The sequence below is a fragment of the Kogia breviceps genome, chromosome X (assembly GCF_026419965.1).
Source record: "Kogia breviceps isolate mKogBre1 chromosome X, mKogBre1 haplotype 1, whole genome shotgun sequence".
Lineage (NCBI taxonomy): Eukaryota > Metazoa > Chordata > Mammalia > Artiodactyla > Physeteridae > Kogia > Kogia breviceps.
Genome location: NC_081330.1, coordinates 120,196,066 through 120,211,844, shown reverse-complemented (window position 1 = coordinate 120,211,844; position 15,779 = coordinate 120,196,066). Strand labels below are relative to the sequence as shown.

The following is a 15,779-nucleotide window of genomic DNA, read 5'->3' as shown; positions in this document are numbered from 1 at the left end:
ACGATGCCTGAGGTGGGGCATGAGATGCTACACTTCCAGCAAGCTCCCAGGTGACGCCAATGCCGCTGGCATGATGGCCTCTCCTCCCAATGTGAGGGATCTAAGGCACCAAGGCAGAAGTCCCAACACCCTTTGCGACCTACCCTCAGTAGTCACACAACTGACACTTCTGCCATTTTCTAACGGTCACACAGACCAACCATGAGTTCACTGTGGGAGAAGACTACACGAGGGTGTGAATACCAAAAGGCAAGGGTCATTGTGGGTCATCTTGGAAGCTGGTGACCACACCAAACAAGCCAAGGCGCCCTAGTCCTTCTGCAAAACACAAAGACTGAGGTCCATGGCCCACTGAATGCTCACAGCCACACTCTAATACAGCATACACTTCTGCTCCCAATAGCTGGGTCCTACACTTACTAAGAGTTGATTGTGTTTGCTTGCAAACCTGCTTATAATGATTGTTCCAGTTGTTCTTTTTATTAAAATTTAGTGATTTATACAACATGTGAATTAATGAAATATGAATGCAAAAGGGAGTCGTTTCTATGGGAACAAAGTTGAAAATTTTGGAAAGATGTAATAGTAACGGGTAGCTAAAAATGCTGTTGAATTCTCTGACATAAATCACAGCAATGTTTTCTTAGGTTAGTCTCCCACGGCTATAGAAATAAAAGCAAGAATAAACAAATGGGACCTAATCAAGCGTATAAGCTTTTGCACAGCAAAGGAAACCATAAACAAAACGAACAGATAACCTATGGAATTGGAGAAAATATTTGCAAACTATGCAACCTACAAGGGCTTAACTTCCAAAATATATAGACAGCTCATACAACTCAATAACCAAAAAAACAACCCAATCAAAAAATAGGCAGATGACCTAAATAGACATTTCTCCAAAGAAGACATACAGATGGCCAACAGGCACATGAAAAGATGCTCAACATCGCTAATTATTAGAGAAACGCAAATCAAATCCACAATGAGGTATCACTTCACACCAGTCAGAATGGCAATCATTAAAAAGTCCGCAATATTAAATGCTGGAGAGTGTGTGGAGAAAAGGGAACCCTCCTACACTGTTGGTGGGAATGTAAATTGGTGTAGACACTATGGAGAACAGTATGAAGATTCCTTAAAAAACTAAAAATGGAGCTGCCATATAATCTATTGACAGCAATCCCATTCCTGGGCATATATCTGGAGAAAACCCTAATTCGAAAAGATACATGCACCCCAATGTTCATAGCAGCACTATTTATAATAGCTAAGACATGGAAGCAACCTAAATGCCCATCAACAGACGAATGGATAAAGAAGATGTGGTACGTATATACACAATGGAATATTACTCAGCCATAAAAAGATTGAAATAATGTCATTTGCAGCAACACGGATGGACCTAGAGATGATCATACTAAATCAGACAGAGAAAGACAAATACAATATGATATCTATTACATGTGGAATCTAAAATATGATACAAATGAACTTATCTATGAAACAGAAAAAGACTCACAGACAGAAAACAAACTTATGGTTATCCAAGGGGAAAGGGGGTGGGAGAGGGACAAATTAGGAGTTTGTGATTAGCAGATACAAACAAGGCCCTACTGTACAGCACAGGGAACTATATTCAATATCTGGTAATAAATGATAATGGAAAAGAATATGAAAAGGAATACACACACACACACACACACACACACACACACACACACACACATATATATAACTGAATCACTTTGCTGTACACCAGAAACTAACACATTATAAATCAACTATACTTCAATTTAAAAATAGACAAAAATTACTGTTGAATTGTGTGTGTGCCAAACAACTGTAGAAGATTGAAAATCATTTAAAAAATTGGGAGGATTATGCGCTGAGCTTGTTTCACAAATGTCTTACATTCTTGCTCCACTTTCAAAACTGGAAATCGTAGACAATGCATTTTAGGGACAGTTTCATGAGAGAAGGAAAGCCTGCAACTCCTATCAGCAGATTTATATTCAAAGAAAATGACTTGGCTATACAACAAAAGTTTAGTGAATGAATGTATATTTACATGTTATAAGTTAAATAAAATATCTACAGTTTGTATATACCATTTTTTCAATGATTCCCTGTTTTAACTATCTTTTTTTTTTCGATTAACCAACCAAATTCTGGTTCAGATGAATGGGTACAAAGCATCCATTATAAATTGGAAATTGCTCCTGAACTGGCACTTTTGTTCACAAGTAGGATGAAAGAAGGATAGAGCTAGAGAGAAGGAGGGGCTAGACCATCTGGTTCTAGAAAGTTCTGAGACTGGAAGGCAATTTATCTGCCATCTCACTTACTTGCTACCAATAAGGTGGAGCCACAGCTGCCCTATTGTACACATGCCTGGGGCTTCATAATGTCTTTTGGTGGCTTCTTTTCCCGCTCAAGGCCATCCTTGCCATTTATTTTAACCCGAATTCACTTGCATGCAATGCTTAGGAAGAGATATAGCTTTCTGCCTACCAAAAGGTCATGCTCCCCTTTCCCTGGTGTTGTTGCTAGGAAATGGCTGCCCTGAGAGGGGATACATTCTCCAGCCCCGTTTCCGTCCATATGTGGCCCTGTAACCAGTTCCCATCAATGAAATATGACTGGAAGTGAGAGGCAGAACTTCTGGGCTGGGATTTTGAAGAAGTCAATGTACCTTAACCATGGTTTCTCTCCTCCTGCTGGCTGTTTGCACAGGACTGAGGCTCTGGGGGATGGTAGAGGTACAAGGTAGAAGAAGCCTGAGTCCCTGAGTCACTCACTTGCCATGGGAAAGTCACTCAGTCGCTGGCCAGGACCATTATGTGTCAAGACGCTTAACTTTGGAGAGCTGTTTGTTACAGCAGCTAGTGTTATGCCACTTCAACTAACACAGGGGCTGCTCACCTGGGACTTGCTCTTCTTCATTATTCTGGCCCTCCCCTTCCTCCCACCCTAGCCTCTTACATCTCATAGGGATTATTTTTTTTCCGGGTATGAGTTGTGGATTCTTAACCTGAGGGGTCTACACAATTATATGCAAAATGTTGTCTATAGGTGTATTTTTCTGGGAAGAGGGTTTACTGCTTTTGTGGGCTTTTCATATGGGCCTGGGAGCCCCTCAAATTATTACAAAGAGCTGCTCTAAGAGATTCACCTTCAACGTCCTATTCCTAATTTAATCCATGACCTTAATTCACCCTGTGATTTAGAGATCTGAGTATCTGTGGGTAATTCATGGATGCAGATTAATAAAGTGAAAGCAAAAGTAAAGAGCTCATACTAGATGGTGAATGTCAATGTACAAGCATATCATGGACAACATGGAATGAATAGAATCAAATCGGTGGACTGAAGAAGCTGAATGGAAGCCCCCACCTGAGATTTATTAAGTAGCTGTCTTTCTCCTGTTGCATAAGTACAGCTCCAAAGCATATCTTGGTGACTTAAAAGAGCTACCATGTTCCTTTCCAACAGCCTAATTTATGGCATAGGACTAAGGAGATCCTGTTTTTTTATATACTGAGAAGCAGTTCTTCTCTAGCTCATCTCACATTTCCTGAGAGTTTACGTCCAGCAAAACCATGGTAATGCCCGGGCAATTAAAAATTTTGCGGGGTTGGGGGGGGCCTGCAGGACTCCGCAAAGGCCTGGAAATATGAGACAGTGGCTCGTGCCTGTCCCAAGCATTGAAAATTACTGGGTGGAACTAAGGATCTCCAGAGAGTTTATTATTCATAGGAAGGTGTCTTGTCTCCTCTTCAGAGGTTGGGAATGGCCTGAATTCTAAGCTAGGGTTGACACAGAGCTTTTCCATTTGCTTAGTGTCTTTTAATAGAGCGGACGCGGGTGTAGCATGTTCATCTGGAAGGGGTGTGGAGGAGTGTGGAGCCACCACACAAAGTCCCTTTTCCCCAAGAAGCAAGCACGCGGCTAGGAGGTAGGAATATTCATCCAAGGTAAGCGAGTGTTAAACTTGCAGGATTCCCCCCCACCAACCCCATGTTTTTAACTAGGGTCTACTGATATCTTCTCTTGTTGCCCAGTTTGTAGACAAGGTTTCATAGCCTCTGATCTTTGAACATTCTGGACCTTATTTTGAATCACCTGGGAGTCTGGTCTAAAATGTAGATTCCTACTAGGGTCCTACTCCAGACCTCCTGAATCAGCATCTCAGGAGTACAGCCCAGGAACTGCCTTTTAAACACATGCCCCAGGTGATTCTAAGTCTCACTGGTTTGCCCAGCACTGGTCCAAAGTTTCTGAGGAGTGGCAGCTCTGGAATGTCTTAGGCTGTGGCATGGCACTGTGTTCTATAGGGTCGGAGGTGGGCTAGGAGACACGTCTGGCTGCATTGGCTAGCAGTCATCTGGCTGCTCCATGGTACCTGAGTGTTTGTTCAAAGTGGCTTTGGAGGCTGCAGGTCTGTGACAAGCTGTGGACACGGGTCTCTGTTCCGCAGGATGGGGTTTGTTAAGGTTGTAAAGAATAAGACCTACTTCAAGAGATACCAAGTGCAATGTAGAAGAAGACAAGAGGGTAAAACTGATCATTATGCTGGGAAATGCTTGGTAATCCAGGATAAAAATAAGCACAATACACCCAAATACCCTGTATTTGAGTTCATGTAACCAACAGAGATATCATTTGTCAGACTGCTTATGCCCGTAGAGAAGGGGATATGACAGTCTGGGGCGCTAATGCTCATGAACTCCCGAAGTATGGCGTCAAGGTTGGCCTGGCAAGTTATGCTGCAGCACACTGTGCTGGTCCCCTGATGGCCCAAAGGCTTCTCAATCAGTTTGGCATGGACAAGATCTATGAAGGCCATGTGGACGTACCCAGCGATGAATACAGTGTGGAAAGCATTGATGGTCAACCTGGTGCCTTTACCTGCTATGTGGATACGGGGCCTGCTACATTTACTACTAGAAATAAAGTTTTGGGGGCCCTGAAGGATGCTGTGGATGGAGGCTTGTCTATCCCTCCCAGTACCAAATGGTTCCCTGGTTATGATTCAGAAAACAAGGCATTCAACACAGAAGTACACTGGAAGCACATCCTGGGTCAAAACGTTGCAGATGGGAACCCTCTTGCACTGTTGGTGGGAATGGAAATGGATACAGCCACTATGGAGAACAGTATGGAGGTTCCTTAAAAAACTACAAATAGAACTACCATACGACCCAGCAATCCCACTACTGGGCATATACCCTGAGAAAACCATAATTCAAAAAGAGTCATGCACCACAATGTTCATTGCAGCTCTATTTACGATAGCCAGGACATGGAAGCAACCTAAGTGTCCATCGACAGATGAATGGATAAAGAAGATGTGGCACATATATACAATGGAATATTACTCAGCCATTAAAAAGAAACAAAATTGAGTTATTTGTAATGAGGTGGATGGACCTAGAGTCTGTCATACAGAGTGAAATTAAATCAGAAAGAGAAAAACAAATACCGTATGCTAACACATACATACGAATCTAAAAAAAAAAAAAAGGTCATGAAGAACCTAGGGGCAGGACGGGAAGAAAGACTCAGACCTACTAGAGAATAGACCTGAGGACATGGGGAGGGGGAAGGGTAAGCTGGGACAAAGTGAGAGAGTGGCATGGACAGATATACACTACCAAACGTAAAATAGATACCTAGTGGGAAGCAGCTGCATAGCACAGGGAGATCAGCTCGGTGCTTTGTGACCACCTAGAGGGGCGGGATGGGGAGGGTGGGAGGGAGGGAGACGCAAGAGGGAGGAGATATGGGGATATATGTATACGTATAACTGATTCACTTTGTTGTAAAGGAGAAACTAACACACCATTGTAGAGCAATTATACTCCAATAAAGATGTTAAAAAGAAGTTGCAGATGATATGCATTACCTAATTGAAGAAGACGAAGATGCTTATAAGAAACAATTTTCTTAATACATAAAGAACAAAACTCCAGACATGATGGAGGAGATGTATAAGAAAGCTCATGCTGCTATATGAGAGAATGCGGTCTGTGATAAGAAGCCTAAGAAAGAAGTTAAAAAGGAGAAGAGGAACCATCCCAAAAAGTCTCTTGCCCAGAACAAAGATCAGGTAGCTCAGAAGACGGCAAGCTTCCTCAGAGCTCAGGAATGGGCTGCTGAGAGCTAGTAAACCAAACCACACTTTTCTATGAAGATTTTTCAGATAAAGACAGTAATAAACGTATTGACCAAGCAGCTCCCCCCAAAATGCGGCTTTGGAGGAAGTTAATTATGGGGATACTAAAGCCTACCCCCCAGCCATGCCATGTAATGGTATTACCCTACTGCCCACCCCCTTACAAGCTAGAAAAGATGCTGAAGCCCAAGGGATAATGTGAGTTGTACTTTGAATGAGACACAAAGATAACTTTTTAAAAATTCAGGCTCCTGACACATGCACCTCAATACCCCATACGAAAACTCAATGCATTTCCATTAAACCTCAGTGTTTAGCATGCCCCCTTTCCTCTCTCAACTCAGGACTGAAGAATCTCCCGAGGGTGAGCCTGGATGCCCTCCCTGTGGTTATAAGCACCTGTAACAGACCCTCTTGGCACCTCCACACATCCTCCTCCTCCCTCTACACACCCAAGGCTGCTTGCTGCAAACATCTGTAACTATCGATGAGAACACATGTAGCTGGCGCTCAGGGCAAGACGCGAGTGCTGGAGAGTTAGTCCCCCTGAGAGCAGCCCTCAAACAATGACAGATGGGGAGTTGGCGGAGAAATACCCCAGCTTCCTCATCCCACTGGTGGGATAACTCTGGAACGTGTTCAACACTCTCTCCAAGAGGTCCCTGCTGGGGTTGATCTCCAAGAGCCCATGATGGGCACTTGCTTATTATCACATGCAGCTGTGGCTCCCTTTCCTTCTCTTTTCACTCCTCCACTTTCCAACCAGTGTTTCCTGGGACCTCCTTCCAAATAACCAACTTGCATTTGAGTTTTTGTCTGAGGGCACCCCTCGGGATGTAAAAGACACAAAGGTGATCTAACAGCTGTGAATGGACCCTGGCACTGTAAGAGACAAGTGTGGAGGCCAGCAAACCCCTGTATCTGTAGCATTTTGGAGTGACTGTCTAAATCATCTGACTGCTTTCTGCTCCCTTTCTGCTGACCTCTGTACGAAATCTGTGGATGATGAGCAACCTTGATAGCCTGTTCCCATCGCTCCTCCTAAGTAATGAGCCTTTTGTTACCTAGAGTGACAGGAGCAGAGCAACACCAGTTCCGGTGCGCCCTGTTGCAGACTGAACCTTCTGTGTTCCACGTCAGGAGGTCAAGATCCAAGCACAGTCTGGGGTCTCGCGAGGTTGCTGAGCCACATCATGGGGAATCCTTGGGGGACAGGACATCCCACATTTGTGCGTTCCTTTAACAAGTGTATATGGACCGCTTACTGCTACTCAAGAGTCTGGGGGATATGGAAGGAGCGTGTGTAAGGTAAGTCTGGTCAGGCTGTTGCTAGATAGAACTCTGCCAGCCGCTGCCCCGAGGGGCCTGGCCACAAGGAAGATCCCACCTCGTCCAGCCTAGATGAAGCCAGAGCCGGCTGAGTGCTCTCCCTGCATTTAGTTCAGGCCTCTCTGCTTCACCCTCCACGCCGGGAGCAGCTTTATCCTTCCGAAATACAAAACTGTTTATCACTCCCCTGCTCAATAATCGTCAGTAGCTCCACTATGCCTATGAAATAAAGGACAAACTTCTACCCTCCTTTTCCACCACCTCCCAGACACTCTAGGTTCTTTCAGACCGCTGTCCTCTTTTGCACATGCTGTTCCTTCGGCCTGAATTTCACTTATCCCTTTAGCCAACCCCCAGTCGTTGTCGAGCACCCACTTAGAACGTCACCTCTGCCATGAAGACTTGCTCACCCCTCCCTCCACCTCCAACAGCGGCGTCCCCTGCATACCTTGCTATTGGCACTCGTGCAGCAAATTCAATACTGAGCACGCTATGCCGTCATTGTTTCTGAGTCTGGCTTCTCCCAGAAGACTGAGAGCGCATAGACAGCGGGGATGTTGCCATTTTGTTCATCTTTGTACCCCACTTGTGGGCTTAAGAGAATGCCTGGCACGCTGTTTGTGAACGCCTGCCAGGGCCTCAGAAAGCCCAAAGGAGATGTAACCCTCTCTCTCTAGTAATTGGTACCATTCCTGGTGTAAGATCTGTTCCACACACCTGGATGGGAATGTTCGCTTGTGCTGTCCTCTCAGCTGCTCCTGTTTTGGGCCCCCAGCAGTTCTCTCCCTTGATTTACAGCTGAGCTCTGGAGGCTGTCCCAGGATGTGAGGTCGCCAGGGTGCTCTGACGTGCCAGGTGCCAAAGCTGAGCAGGTGGGCTTTTATTGCCCCAAGGGTGCATCGTGCGGCTTGCTGACATGAGCAGGCAGAAAGCTGATGACATCGCAGCCCCTTACACACATCCACAGAGAGCCCTCAACTCTGAGGGGTGACAAGGAGAATCGAGGGGGGAAGGAAGCAGATCGAGGTGCATTATGCCTGGAGGAGCTGAACCATCATTCACAGGTGGAGGGAAATGTCTCAGAAGGGACAAGCCAAGGAGTTATCTGTTGGTATTCAGGGAAGAGAGGTGCGTATGCAGTAACCTCACAGGTACTCAGGTGAGGCCAGCAGCCACTTACTTCCCCCAGAGGGCTGGTGGCAGTGCCAGCCTGGACAACCTTTGATCATCCTCAAACTAGAAAACAATTAACCAAACCTCTGCACTCGGCTTAGAGTCCACTTCTTTAAGGGACAGACCAGAATGTTTCATTCTTGAGAGACCTGGACTTTATAAGTGCATCAACTCAGTGAACTCCCATAATGAACCCTGGTTGGTGAGTTTCATAATTATCCCCCATTTTACAGATGAGAAATCAGAGGCTTGGCGAAGTTCAGTAACTTGGCCATACTCACACGGTCAGTAAGGACCCCGTGATCTGTGTTTGGAACTTCTACACGATGCCAGCCTGGGTACCATGCTTTCCCTGATGTTCAGAGATCGGGGCCCTGGCCCCTGGCACTTGGCCACTAACTAGCTGTGTTGCCCTGGAAAAGGCACCCCATTTTCTGGATCTCAATAATTGTGTATGAGTTGGACCAGCCGATCTGTAGACCTCCTTCAGGTTTAGCCTTCTATGAGTCTATGGTGGAACCATATTTTCTTTCATGCATGGTTATCAAGGGTGGCTATCTGGGGCCTAAGATCGACTGGTAGAATATGAAATTGATTAACTGCCAATTAAGTAGTTGGCATATTTCTGAATCATGGTATAAGAAGGGCTTTCATTGTCGTTTTCAGGCTGTTGCATTGATAAACTTGTGTTTTTTTTACTCTTAAAAATTACGCTTTATTACAGTGCTCTAATATATAAAACATTGTGGGTCTTGGCGCCCAGAAAATCAAATAGATCAATGGATCAGAATAAAGCATCCAGAACATGTATGTGAGCACTTGATTTATGATGCATGATTCACAACAGAGCAGTGAGAAAAGGACAGTCTTTGCAAAGAATGGTGCTGGATAAATGGGATAGCCATATGTAAACCATAACGGGTCTCCGCCCCTTACACACCACGTACAAATACCAATGCCAACTGGATGAACTGGGTTACAGATCTAAAACTGAAAAATAAAGTCAGACCTTGAACTTGAAGGGCCAGATTTTTAGTCCCTTTGACACATTCTGGGTTCTCAAGTGTTAAGCCCCTTGGGTGGGTCTGCCCATCTCAGGCTGTCAACTTCCTGAAGACAGTAACTCTCTTTAAAATGCTGTTTGTGATAGCTAGTGGGAACCTGCTGTATACCACAGGGAGCTCAGCTCGGTGCTCTGGGGTGACCTAGAGGGGTGGGATGGGGGGGTCGGGTGGGAGGGAGGTCCAAGAGGAAGGGGACATATGTATATGTACAGCTGGTTCACTTTGTTGTACAGCAGAAACTAACACACCATTGTAAAGCAACTATACCCCAATAAAAATAAACTAAAAAAATAAAATAAAATAAAATGCTCTTTGTAAGCACTGGTGAATATCACAAATGGGTGAGTGATGAACACCTCTGGGGATGACGATCATGGTGGTTTAATTTAATAACTGTGTTTTCATGTTTATTTGGGGCTTTAACAATCACTAGAAAGTGTTCCAATTACTACTACTGTATAACAAATTATCCCAAAACTTAGGGACATAAAGCAATACTTATTATGGCCACGGATGGATTCTCGAGTCAGTAATTCAAACAGGGCACAGTGGACGGCTTGCTTCTGCTCCGTGTTGTTTGCGACCTAAGTTAGGAAGATTCAGTTGCTACAGGTGACTGAATGGCTGGGGGCTAGAATCACCTGGAGGATCTTCACTCACATGTGGCAGTTGATCCTGGCTGTTGGCTGGGACATCTGTTTATCAGAACATATACATATGGCCTCTTTATGCAACTGCTTGGGGTTCCTCACACCATGGTGGTCTCATGATGGTGGGACTTCTTTCATGGCACTTCAAGGCTCTAAGAGTGAATGCTTCAGAAAGCAAGGCAGGGGGCTTCCCTGGTGGCACAGTGGTTAAGAATCCACCTGCCAACGCAAGGGACACGGGTTTGAGCCCTGGTCCGGGGAGATCCCACATGCCGCCGAGCACCTCAGCCTGTGCACCACAACTACTGAGTCTGCATGCCACAACTACTGAAGGCCACGTGCCTAGAGCCTGTGCTTCACAACAAGAGAGGCCACTGCAATGTGAAGCCCATGTACCACCACGAAGAGGAGCCCCCGCTCACCGCAACTAGAGAAAGCTCGCACGCAGCAGCGAAGACCCAGTGCAGCCAAAAATAAATTAATTCAAAAAAAAAGCAAGGCGGAAGCTGTTATCATCTTTTATAACTTAACCTTATATGTTACTTCCACTTCATTTTATTGGTTATAAGTGAGTCATTAAGACCAGATAAGATTCAAGGGGAAGCGATATGGTCCCCCACCTCTAGATGGCAGGAGTGTCAAAACTGGTGCTGCATTTTCCCTCTTTATAGAGCAGGAACTGTGTCTTAGTTATCTCTGAATCCCTACCATCTAACTTGGGTCATGGCACAGAGTAGAGACCCAATAAGTGACTGGTAGATAAAGCAATGAATAAGTGAATGAAGGAAGAAAACGTTATCCCATTGGAGAGGGTATCTCTGAGGAGTATAGACATTTAGTCTTTTTCACTTATTTTTTGTTTGCATTGCATTTGTTTTTTTATTTCAACAATAAAATAAATCACGGTACGTAAAAGACCTGCAGAGTGGAAAATAAGGGCAATGGTATTATGACACTTTTGCTCTTAAGGAGCATTCTATGGTCATTAATTCTTCCTCAACCCCATATAGTCTGCTATTTGGGGATTTGTTCCATGGTTTCCAACAGGACATTTTATTTTATTTTTTTGATTTTTATTTATTTTTTTATATAGCAGCTTCCTATTACTTATCCATTTTATACATACTAGTGTATATATGTCAATCCCAATCTCCCAATTCATCACACCACAACTCCCCTCACCACCACCTTCTCCCCTTGGTGTCCATACATTTGTTCTCTGTATCTGTGTCTCAGTTTCTGCCCTGCAAACTGGTTCATCTGTACCATTTTTCTAGGTTCCACATATATGCGTTAATATATGATATTTGTTTTTTTCTTTCTGACTTACTTCACTCTGTATGACAGTCTCTAGATCCATCCATGTCTCTACAAATGACCCAACTTCATTCCTTTTTATGGCTGAGTAATATTCCATTGTATATATGTACCACATCTTCTTTATCCATTCATCTGTCGATGGGCATTTAGGCTGCTTCCATTTCCGGGCTATTGTAAACAGTGCTACAATGAATATTGGTGTGCATGTGTCTTTTTGAATGATGGTCTTCTCTGGGTATATGCCCAGTAGTGGGATTGCTGGGTCATATGGTAATTCTATTTTTAGTTTGATAAGGAACCTCCATACTGTTCTCCATAGAGACTGTATCAATTTACATTCTCGCCAACAGTGCAAGAGGGTTCCCTTTTCTCCACACCCTCTCCAGCATTTGCCGTTTGTAGATTTTCTGATGATGTTCATTCTACCTGGTGTGAGGTGATACCTCATGGTAGTTTTGATTTGCATTTCTCTAATAATTAGTGATGTTGAGCAGCTTTTCATGTGCTTCTTGGCCATCTGTATATCTTCTTTGGAGAAATGTCTATTTAGGTCTTCTGCCCATTTTTGGATTGGGTTGTTTGTTTTGTTTGTTTAATATTGAGCTGCATGAGCTGTTCATATATTTTGGAGATGAATTGCTTGTCCACTGATTCATTTGCAAATATTTTCTCCCATTCTGTGGGTTGTCTTTTCATCTTGTTTGTAGTTTCCTTTGCTGTGCAAAAACTTTTAAGTTTCATTAGGTCCTATTTGTTTACTTTTGTTTTTATTTCCATTTCTCTAGGAGGTGGGTCACAAAGGATCTTGCCGTGATTTATGTCAAAGAGTGTTCTTCCTATGTTTTCCTCTAAGAGTTTTATGGTGTCTGGTCTTACATTTAGGTCTCGAATCCATTTGGAGTTTATTTTTGTGGATGGTGTTAGGGAGTGTTCTAATTTCATTATTTTACATGTAGCTGTCCAGTTTTCCCACACCACTTATTGAAGGGGCTGTCTTTTCTCCATTGTATATCCTTGCCTCCTTTGTCATAGATTAGTTGACCATAGGTGCATGGGTTTATCTGTGGGATTTCCATCCTGTTCCATTGATCTATATTTCTGTTTTTGTGCCAGTACCATATCGTCTTGATTACTGTAGCTTTATAGTATAGTCTGAAGTCAGGGAGTCTGATTCTTCCAGCTCCAGTTTTTTCCCTCAAGACTGCTTTGGTTATTCGGGGTCTGCTTTGTCTCCATACAAATTTGAAGATATTTTGTTCTAGTTCTGTAAAAAATTCCATTGGTAATTTGATAGGGATTCCTTTGAATCTGTAGATTGCTTTGAGTAGTATAGTTATTTTCACAATATTGATTCTTCCAATCCAAGAACATGGTATATCTCTCCATCTGTTGGTATCATCTTTAATTTCTTTCATCAGTGTCTTATAGTTTTCTGCATACAGGTCTTTTGTCTCCCTAGGTAGGTTTATTCCTAGGTATTTTATTCTTTTTGTTGCAATGGTAAATGAGAGTGTTTCTTTAATTTCTCTTTCAGACTTTTCATCATTATTGTATAGGAATGCAAGAGATTTCTGTGCATTCATTTTGTATCCTGCAACTTTACAAAATTCATTGATTAGCTCTAGTAGTTTTCTGATGGCATCTTTAGGATTCTCTATGTATAGTATCATGTCATCTGCAGACAGTGACAGTTTTACTTCTTCTTTTCCAATGTGTATTCCTTTTATTTATTTTTCTTCTCTGATCACTGTGGCTAGGCCCTGCAAAACTATGTTGAATAATAGTGGCGAGAGTGGACATCCTTGTCTTGTTCCTGATCTTAGAGGAAATGCTTTTAGTTTTTCACCACTGAGAATGATGTTTGCTGTGGGCTTGTCATATATGGCCTTTATTATGTTGAGATAGGTTCCCTCTATGCCCACTTGCTGGAGAGTTTTTATCATAAATGGGTGTTGAATTTTGTCAAAAGGTTTTTTTGCATCTATTGAGATGATCATATGGCTTTTATTCTTCAATTTGTTAATATGGTGTATTGATTGATTTGCGTATATTGAAGAATCCTTGCATCCCTGGGATAAATCCCACTTGATCGTGGTGTATGATCCTTTTAATGTGTTGTTGGATTCTGTTTGCTAGTATTTTGTTGAGGATTTTTGCATCTATATTCATCAGTGATATTGGTCTGTAGTTTTCTTTATTTGTAGTATCTTTGTCTGGTTTTGGTATCAGGGTGATGGTGGCCTCATAGAATGAGTTTGGGAGTGTTCCTTCCTCTGCAATTTTTTGGAAGAGTTTGAGAAGGATGGGTGTTAGCTCTTCTCTAAATGTTTGATAGAATTCACCTGTGAAGCCCTCTGGTCCTGGACTTTTGTTTGTTGGAAGATTTTTTTTTTTTTTTTTTTTTTTTTGCGGCACGCGGGCCTCTCACTGCTGTGGCCTCTCCTGTGGCGGAGCGCAGGCTCCGGACATGCAGGCCCAGTGGCCATGGCTCACGGGCCCAGCCACTCCGCAGCACGTGGGATCCTCCCGGACCAGGACACGAACCCGCGTCCCCTGCATCGGCAGGCGGACTCTCAACCACTGCGCCACCAGGGAAGCCCTGTTGGAAGATTTTTAATCACAGTTTCAATTTCATTACTTGTGATTGGTGTGTTCAAATATTCTATTTCTTCCTGGTTCAATCTTGGAAGGTTATACCTTTCTAAGAATTGGTCCATTTCTTGCAGGTTGTCCATTTTACTGGCCTAGAGTTGCTTGTGGTAGTCTCTTAGGATGCTTTGTATTTCTGCCGTGTCTGTTGTAACTTCTCCTTTTTCACTTCTAATTTTACTGATTTGAGTCCTCTCCCTCTTTTTCTTGGTGAGTCTGGCTAATGGTTTATCAATTTTGTTTATCTTCTCAAAGAACCAGCTTCTAGTTTTATTGATCTCTGCTATTGTTTTCTTTGTTTCTATTTCATTTATTTCTGCTCTGATCTTTATGATTTCTTTCCTTCTACTAACTTTGGGTTTTGTTTGTTCTTCTTTCTCTTGTTCCTTTAGGTGTAAGTTGTGCTTGTTTATTTGAGATGTTTGTTGTTTCTTGAGGTAGCTTATATAGCTATAAACTTCCCTCTTAGAACTGCTTTTGCTGAATCCCATAGATTTGGATCGTTGTGTTTTCATTGTCTTTTGTCTCTAGGTATTTTTTGATTTCCTCTTTGATTTCTTCAGTGATCTCTTGGTTATTTAGTAGTGCACTATTTAGCCTCCATGTGTTTGTATTTTTTACAGATTTTTTTCCTGTAATTGATATCTAGTCTCAAAGCGTTGTGGTTGGAAAAGATACTTGATAGGATTTCAATTTTCTTAAATTTACCAAGGTTTGATTTTTGACCCCAGATATGATCTATCTGGAGAATGTTCCATGAGCACTTGAGAAGAAAGTATATACTGTTGTTTTGGGATGGAATGTCCTATAAATATCAATTAAGTCCATCTTGCTTAATGTTTCATTTAAAGCTTGTGTTTCCTTATTTATTTTCATTTTGGATGATCTGTCCATTGGTGAAAGTGGGGTGTTAAAGTCCCCTACTATGATTGTGTTACTGTCGATTTCCCCTTTTATGGCTGTTAGTATTTGCCTTATGTACTGAGGTGCTCCTATGTTGGGTGCATAAATATTTACAATTGTTATATCTTCTTCATGGGTTGATCCCTTGATCATTATGTGGTGTCCTTCTTTGTCTCTTGTAATAGTTTTTATTTTAAAGTCTATTTTGCCTGATATGAGAATTGCTACTCCAGCTTTCTTCTGATTTCCATTTGTATGGAATATCTTTTTCCATCCCCTCACTTTCAGTCTGGATGTGTCCCTAGGTCTGAAGTGGGTCTCTTGTAGACAGCATATATATGGGTCTTGTTTTTGTATCCATTCAGCAAGCCTGTGTCTTTTGGTTGGAGCATTTAATCCATTCACGTTTAAGGTAATTATCGATATGTATGTTCCTATGACCATTTTCTTAAGTGTTTTGGGTTTGTTTTTGTAGGTCCTTTTCTTCTCCTGTGTTTCCCACTTAGAGAAGTT

The 15,779-nt window shown here is 42.7% G+C and overlaps 1 protein-coding gene and 1 pseudogene across 8 annotated transcripts in view; one reads left to right on the top strand and one right to left on the bottom strand.

Moving 5' to 3' along the window:
* RAI2 (retinoic acid induced 2) overlaps nt 1–15,779 on the bottom strand; it is a 404,475-nt gene that overhangs the window by 165,754 nt on the left and 222,942 nt on the right. The gene's annotated exons all lie outside the window — the stretch shown is intronic.
* LOC131748680 (large ribosomal subunit protein uL18-like) lies at nt 4,482–6,169 on the top strand (annotated as a pseudogene).